The 8,653-nt window shown below is 37.7% G+C and overlaps 1 long non-coding RNA gene across 1 annotated transcript; it reads left to right on the top strand.

Annotated features, from left to right (window-relative positions):
• Window positions 1-685: 685 nt before the first annotated feature.
• Window positions 686-1,968, top strand: LOC139130040 (uncharacterized). Its single transcript, XR_011551757.1, has 2 exons — window positions 686-863; window positions 1,741-1,968. It is a non-coding gene; the product is annotated as an uncharacterized lncRNA (long non-coding RNA).
• Window positions 1,969-8,653: the final 6,685 nt, after the last annotated feature.

Genomic DNA, 8,653 nt, shown 5'->3' with positions numbered 1-8,653 from the left:
GGTACTCACATTTCCAGACGTAATATGGTTGGATCTGTCATTAAATTTTTCTCATACGGTCCATGTTTTCGCGTACGTCCGTCAGCAACTGGCTATGATGTGCAGTCATGTACATGTACGTCAGATCATCACACAACGACGAACACACTTGCGACGGTTCTGCATCTGCCATTGTAAAACTTTCGCGATTACAACTTACATAAAACTTAATGGAAACGCAGTACAGGTACTGTTCATCCCCAAACCGTTCAAAAGTCGAGCCGGATGGACTAGCGGTTCTGACGATGTATGATGTCGTGACTTTGGAAAGAGTTGTGTTGGAAGAGTGGACGGGACGCAACAGGGTATGAACGTAAGGGTCCCGTAAATGAGTACGCTTGGATTTAACGAGGCTGATCAGAATTGCAACAGGGTTCACTTAGTGTGTTGGACGTCCGTATTTTAACTGATCTCTTCATATAAAGTCAATTTTTGCTTATTGGAAAAATCTAAAGGAACAGTTTACGCGTACTTGAAATGTCAAAATTGCGACGATCACGATTCTTGACCTTTCGAATTTGACCAATGCTTTGTGTTCCCACACGATCGTTGTCGGATATCACATTGCATCTCTCAAATGAGATTGCGCAGATTTTTTTTGAAGTAATGGCTGTTCAGACAAGCTGAATCTCACGAATTATGGCTGATTTCTCGGTCATTTCTTCCCCCAGTAACGACACATTTTGAGTCAAAACAGCAAGTGAGTTAGGTCTAGGTGGTAATGTTTCAGTTGGCATGAAGGTAAAGTGTATTTCCCCGCGACAGTGTTGGATGCAGTGGCCGAGATGGCAAGTCGTCGTGGACGATAATTTTCCATTCATCCGGTAAGTATTTGAAATGCATATTTATAAAGGGCAATTACGAAATTAGTATGCCTTATAGAGAGGCTTTTCTCTGCACATTGATGTTTTCCTGGGAAGCTTGGTTTTGTATATGGCCCGACATTTTTAACCTGAGCTTTAGGGGTGAAAAGAAAGTACGTATCTGTATACCTGGACAGGGCGGAGGGAGGTGTACAGTGTGGCCATTAACGCAAAACAAAGCTGGGCTTGAACAACGCCTAAGCTTAGTTTGCGTCCATGGTCTCACTCAGTGCAAAAACACTGCTATAAAAAAATAGGCGAAATGAAAATATTAAAAAAAACCCAAACTACCGGTAGATCGTAGGATGAACATGGCTATGTAAACTTATGATTGTTTGTACCACCCGGTCTTACTTGCATTTTTTACTTCTTTTGTACATGGTTACTTTTAAAATCCATTGTTAATATGATATTGCCAGGTAAGAAGCCTTGTATTGAAAGACAGAAAAAATGTTTAGAAATGTGATACGTCTTAATTTTCAAGGGACAGCAGCTGTAATTTTTATTGAGTTCAATAACTTGTTTGCCTCATGTATTAACATACTTTCTTGTATTGATTCAAATTATGAATTGTGATGCCCTCACTTTGTAAAGATGTACATAAATTAATCGGTATAGTGGCTGTGGCAACTAGTCAAGTCAATACAACGTACACAAGCACATTTCTAGACATATATGTTACATTTTCAATGTATTAATTTTGCACTCGCAAAGATGTATGTAAAAAATTCCTCTATGTGTATGTAACAAATCACACACATGTTCTGAAACTTTATTGTAAAGTTGTCGTCTTAATAAATGTTGCTAAGTTCATTCTCTCCTTTCTGTTTCATTTCAGTGTGCATGTCAGCCAAGGCCCAAGAGAAATTTGGCAAGAATAATCATGACTTACGTAAAGAAGTCTTCAATGTCAAATTTCAAAACAAATAGGACATGAAAGACGAGACTTGGCCAGAGTTAAATGAACTCTTTTAAAAACTAATCTTTGACTAAATCACTTTTCACTGTGTCTATGAAATTTGTTAAAGCCAAAAATTTATTAAATTGGTCATCAGACTTACAGATATGTTTTGTGCTTTTTATTTTGAACGTTTGGAAAGGTGAGTCTGCTTGTGTTTGCTGTGTTCAGGTGAGTCAGAGTTGCTTTTAACTCTGTTTGGCCTGTCTTAGTTTTAGGCCAAATATGGTTAAATTACATATCCAACCAATTGTATCTTATAATTCACCGTAAGAGGCTGTGTAAAAGTACTTGATTTTACTTGAATTTGATTTCACTTATTTGATGTTTGCTTACACCTTGCAAACATGCAAATGTAACAATGTTTACCAAATTCATAACGGCAACATCAAAATAAGTGAAATCGGGTGTCAAATCAGTACTTTTCATGGTGCTCTTTTTCTGCCAGGATGACCCTGTCATTCATATGTGCATTCAAAATAACCATTGGTTCACATACATGTGAGTGGATTCAGAATAACCATTCATTCACATGTGTGTGAATGGCTCGCTCATTTAAATATTTCGGCCTATACACATGTTACCAACGTGCTTCTGAAACGAATGTGGACTGCCTGACTGCCTATTCCCTATGCACATGCATTAAGTCATGCCAACTAGCCATGTGAATGCTAATTTCACATGGTACTGACAGGCATTCCTGTTCTATAAGGGATTCCTATAGCATGATGAAATAATCAGTTTCAACCGAGCCTCTGTATCATTACCAACCATTATTACTGTTGACAAATGAAGTCAATTTTCAATAATAATATTCCTCATTTTACACACAACAACTGCATTGTGAGGTTAAGACTTGGTATTTCATCATGCTACAAGAAGTTTAACAAGGAACTCCAGCTTCAACAGGGAACAAAAATGCTGAAAAATATTCTCTGTCTGTCATGGTGTAAAAAATTTTGGTGGCCCACCCCTTACTTTCCCTGGAATTTTCATGGCCCACCCCAAGAACACTAATTTTTTTTCGTGGCCCCCCATTTTCTCTTCCGCCCCCCTGCCGTTAATTGTGCTCGGTCCCTTAGGCTTGTTTGTGACAAAGAAATGTGAAAAGTTTCATCGACAAAATGCTTTGACAGATAACTCAAATCAAATTAACGTTTTGACGAACTTATTTACAAGATTTTGGAGTCTTGAGTTATTGGCAAACAGGCTTCTGGTTTTCATTCGTTGTCAAAAGACCAATCAATACCGAGTTTGATAATAAAAGAAACGATGTAAGTGACAGAACTGCTTTGCCGCTGAAGTTGGCCCCATGGTACGAACCGAGGTAGCTGTGGAAACGCAGCTATCTGTTGGCGGGGTAGCGGGGATCGCTATGCGGGTCAAAGGTCAACCCCGCCACGGATAGCTGCGGGCCAACTGCCATCGAAAGTGGGTCTATTACGACGACACAACATGTATCGGAACTTTGAACAGCAAAATAAACCAAAGTGAGCGTAATTCAATAAAATGACCTATACCTGCCTGAACTCTGATTATTGCTTATTCCCTAACTCCTTTTATGAACAAAATTTCAGGCTCGTTTACGTAATTCGGCCGATTTTCCAAGGAGTACTCAAGATTTCACTCCAGCAGCGAACTTTGACATCTATCGATATGCTAATAGGATCTGGCCGACCATCGCGTCACGCTATTCACGTTCGAACGAGCGACATCCTTATTAGCATATCAACAGATAAAAAAATTTGGACCGAACAAAAATTGTCTCTGTTATATTTTTAAATGTGACAAAAATTGACTTTGGCACTCAAAGAGTTAATGAATCACTTAAAGTCATTGTTATGCAAGCTCTACAAAGTTTTCATAATTGTCAACATTATCTCTATATCCGCCATAAAACTGTTTTGAAATATCTAGTCTGTCTCACTAGTTTAGATGCTGGTGCACTGTGTCTTATTTGAAAGTCTGACCTCCTCCAAACGTACGGCATATATATAACGGAATATTTTGGCGCCTCTGGCAAGGAATCAGCGTCTCCGGGACCGACCATAGTAGACAACCTTGTCTGCAGGCTCGAGGGTCCATGATCACACGAAGATAGTCATGTCTGGTTTCGTCATCCTGTTTTTTACTTCATTCGCTCGGACAGAGGTTCCGGGTCTTTGCTCCTTGTTTGTCACTGAAGAAAAAAAGGCGTTGATGACTTTTAAGATCATTCCTGAATGATATATGGTAGCAATTATTCGTGAATCTCATGGCTGAAGGTGTTCGCGTTTGCTTGTTTACTACGGGAAAATACTGAATTTAAGGCGTGCGGAACATTGAGCTAAGCGGTGATTGGAACGCGGAAGAAGGAAGTACATAGGAAAACTAATATTCTTTTCTTTGTATTGGAGTCTGTTTCACCATATAAGGACATGCTAAATCCTACAAATGTCTGTGATTCGAAACGTGTGATCATGAATTTGGCATCGGCAACTATAGTTTGCGCACGTTTGTCCAGCAAACACTAAGCACATATACGGCCGATTCCTTAATTGACTGATAGTATGCAGGGAGAGTCCAGTTAGCTCGGTGGACGTAAGGAACTGTTGTCAAGGCTTTGTGTACGAGTGTAAACGCATTAGGAATAGCTTCTCGTATCCCGTCCTTGTCTCGGTAATCAAGACTGTTCTGCGGGGCTCTCAATGTACCGCCCCTACTGTCTTTGGAAATCATATTTAAACTTCTTAGCAAGATGGCGCGGTATGACAAGATACTTTCATTTTAGGGGCAATTGATCTTGTTGCGAACTTTATGAGCTGGGTAAAAACCAGCAAGTAGAACTTCAGCATATATAGAAGCAGCAATTGACGTCTCTCCCGAGTAATGAGAGTACGTTGACTATGACTGTGTGTTTCGGAACAGTTCACAGAAAAGTGCGATACAAATGACTCAGCAAAGAGGAGTCATACTTTACACCCATTATTAAAGTGGAACTCCCAGAGCCACCTCAACGTTACTTTTAACATTTTGAAACTTTTAAAAGTATGGCAACTACAACTGTTTTTTTTGTAATGTTTTCTGATGTAGCTCTGCCCACTTCGAATTACAAATGGAAAATGACCAACGTATTTGATGGCCTACTTCTGCTAGCAGTCTTTTCGACTGTCATGCTGAAAACGGTTAGTATATCCTTCCCATTAATCAAAATACGTTTTGTTTTTAACGAGATAAATATTATATATATTGCCTGAATGCATGGGTTTATGTGCCCAAGAGCAGGTGGCAATTTGCCCGACACTAGGAGGGCAAATTGTCTCCTGCTGCAAGGGCACGTAAACCTATGTATTCAGGCAATAATATTTTTATTACATGCCTCTTCACAGTTAATGCTACATGACATTTAGTTACATGCGGGGCATTTTCAAACAATTTTATCATTATCGACTAGCATTAAACAGATTTTAACGAAAATGACAGAGATTTGCGCGCATGGATATTTTACATCTAGCGTTAAGCGTCTACTTTTACGTCGAATACGTGGAAGGGCTTCACTGGACAGGGTAACCATGGAAATCGGTCAGTACATCGTTCAACTGCCTGCTAACTCCCCGGATGTTTCCTATTTAAATCAAGCACTTATTTCACTTACATCGAGGCATGTAATAAAAAAGATAAAAGATGTCGGATATCTTGAATGTTAGTATATTCTCAATCAACACTTGATACCAATTGATAAACTCATACAGTGCTCAAGCATTTATATATGTGGTCAGATTATTTATTAAACTTGAACGCCTGGCTGTCGTCTCAATAAACAATAAACAAATAAATAAATAAATAATGGATAAAAATAAAAAACCCAAATAAATAAATACGTAAACAAAAATAAATAAATAAATAAAACTAAAAAATTCTTTGTCTCATTAAATGCAAGCTGCCACTGATAACGGAACTCGGGTGAGGTTGGTGAACTCGACACTAACATACGAAGGACGACTTGAAGTGTTGGTTGATGAGTTATGGGGAACTGTGTGTGGAGATGGTTTTGATTCAAACACGGCCAGAGTAGTATGCAGAGAACTTGGCTACAGGTAAAAAGAATCAAAAGAACAGTATCGATTCTCGAGTACTTCATGCAGGTTTGCATTATGGACAGCTTAAAATATATTACTCTCAATATGGCCTATTAAAATGATAAATTTTATCTTTTAAAAGCTAAGCTTGCTGTTTTCTACTCTCTTCCATATTATGTGAATTATAGTTATGCGCTCAAGCTTTATGATACCGTTCACATCCAAAAGTCATAAGGTATCTGTCTCTCTGAGACTTTCCTCCGCCCGACTTTGTATTCCTACATTTCAATGGATTAATTTTGTATCCGCAAATCGAGGCTTTTTTCGGAAAACAGATAAAATTTACACTTCTGCTTAGAATTCTTGGAATGTGCTTTACTGTCTCATAATTGTCATTAAGATAGAACTGGTTAAATGTTTTGGCAAAAATACACATAAACTCCGATCACACTAACTTTGCCCTCTATCTTGCAGCTAGTACCGTATTCTTTCTTACAGATGTAAACTTCTTCACCTTTTACATTCACTTTTATGGATACCATTGTCTACAGTGAGATAGGTTTTAGATGATAAATTTCAAAATATCATCAATAACAATATTTGGCCATACTGGTATATTCACATCGATGGACTTTTGAACTCAGCAAACCTTTCGTGACTGCAAACTTACATTTCTAATTAAAAGACTGGTTTACTTGGATAATAGAAGTAAACACAACGGCAAGCAAAAACTTCAAAACTTTAGCTTGCAAAAGAGAACTTTGTCGACGAAACTGCGTTTCCAAAAAGTTGTAATGATCAGTTCCCAGCTAATCAAGGCCACTCCTGTCGTAAGAGTAAGGAGAGCATGAAAAAACAAGTCCCTATAACTACCATTATGTTACTATCTGTCCTTTCTCTGTCTCTCTGTCCCCTCTCTCTCTCTCTCTCTCTCTCCCTCTCTCTCTCTCTCTCTCATACTTCACTCAGTGGTGGTATTGTATATTATAATACCAAATTCGGAGAAGGAAGTGGACCGGTCTGGCTTGACAAATATTCGTTGCACCGGAAATGAAATGTCCATTTTTGAATGTGAGTTTTCAGAAAACAGAAAAAATAACTGTGATCACTATCAGGATGTCAGCGTCTCCTGCAGATCGACACCAAGTGAGTCAGGGACCTTTGCTTGTTTTAGTGAAAAGCAATAGTTTAAAATGCCACCTGATAGGAGGATGAACTCTGCTACCTTTTGAAGTGAAAAAAAAGTGTAGTTAGCATTGAGTCTAAAATATTTAATGTAAACTACAGAACTAGAACTGCAGTCGTTCGAAAACGGAGCATAATTTTAACATCGATTTATGCCTAGGTTTTTTCTTCCTAGTGATGTAGTGAAAGACATGAGTGACTATGCTAGCAAAGAGTTACCTTTCCTTATAATTAGAATGTTCGTATAGTTACTGCCTCGCAGATATTCGTTTCCAATTCCGATGACCAGTGAATATTCGCTGTAGTAGCAAAATTAAACTGGAATCACTTTTTTCTCACTCAAAATCAAGACGAAGGTGATGTGAGGCTGAGAGAAAATCTCTTAGAGGTTTATCACCAGGGCCAATGGGGCACAGTATGCGACGACAATTTCGATATGAAGGCAATAACAGTAGTGTGCCGACAACTAGGATACGGGTTTGCTGTCTCTTTTCATACTTGCTCGTGATTCATTTTATTTCTCTGATTTTAAGTGAGTTTTATTTTTTCCTTGTCATTTGCTTAACTAATAACCACTAAAGCTATTCTATACATTCTGAAGAGAATACTTTTTATACTCTATACGTACTAATGTATATTCGTATACGTATACTTACATAAACCAATTAATGTATTGTGTTATATATACATTCATATATACACATCTGTTTACTTTGATATATATATCTATATATGTATATATATATAAACCACATAAGGTAGCTACATACCTTTTAGACACTTTCAGATTTTTATTTTTTTCTCAATTGAACACGTCCCAAACCCCATAAAAGTATACATTTTCTGAAAGCCCTGATATAGAGCTATCCGACCGTGCACAGTACACGGTCATTATTTGCATAAGAGTCACGTGACAAGCGTTTTGCTGAACCTTCCAAAAACCGGTTTTTTCCCGCCTTATGCAAACACGCTGCAAGATTTCCGGTTGGAATTTCTTCATTGACAATTCTTGACAATATCCTTCAAACCGTGTCTGGGATTTTCTTTATATGCCTTTGTTTTTTTTTAATGCGCTCTTAAAGGTGTTATATGAAGGTGATTTTCAAGGAATTTTAATTATCACGCCATATAATTTGAATGGAGCCTCCGGGAAAAAATTGCAGACATGGTTTTGAAGGATATTGTCAAGGCTTGTCAATGAAGAAATTCCAACCGGAAATTTTGCAGCGTGTTTGCATAAGGCCGGGAAAACCGGTTTTTGGAAGGTTCAGCAAAACGCTTGTCACGTGACTCTTATGCAAATAATGACCGTATACTGTAGTTGGCTGGTAGCTCTGTATCAGGGCTTTCAGAAAATGTATACTTTATGGGGTTTGGGACGTGTTCAATTGAGAAAAAATAAAAATCTGAAAGTGGCTAAAAGGTATTTAGCTACCTTAATGTATTGTGTTATATATACATACGTATATACACTTTTACTTTGATATATATATATATATATATATATAATATATATATATATATATATATATATATATATATATATATAT

This window comes from Ptychodera flava, chromosome 3, assembly GCF_041260155.1.
Source record: "Ptychodera flava strain L36383 chromosome 3, AS_Pfla_20210202, whole genome shotgun sequence".
Classification (NCBI taxonomy): Eukaryota; Metazoa; Hemichordata; class Enteropneusta; family Ptychoderidae; genus Ptychodera; species Ptychodera flava.
The sequence above is the reverse complement of the archived record's forward strand: the minus strand, read 5'-3'. Positions and strand labels throughout refer to the sequence as shown.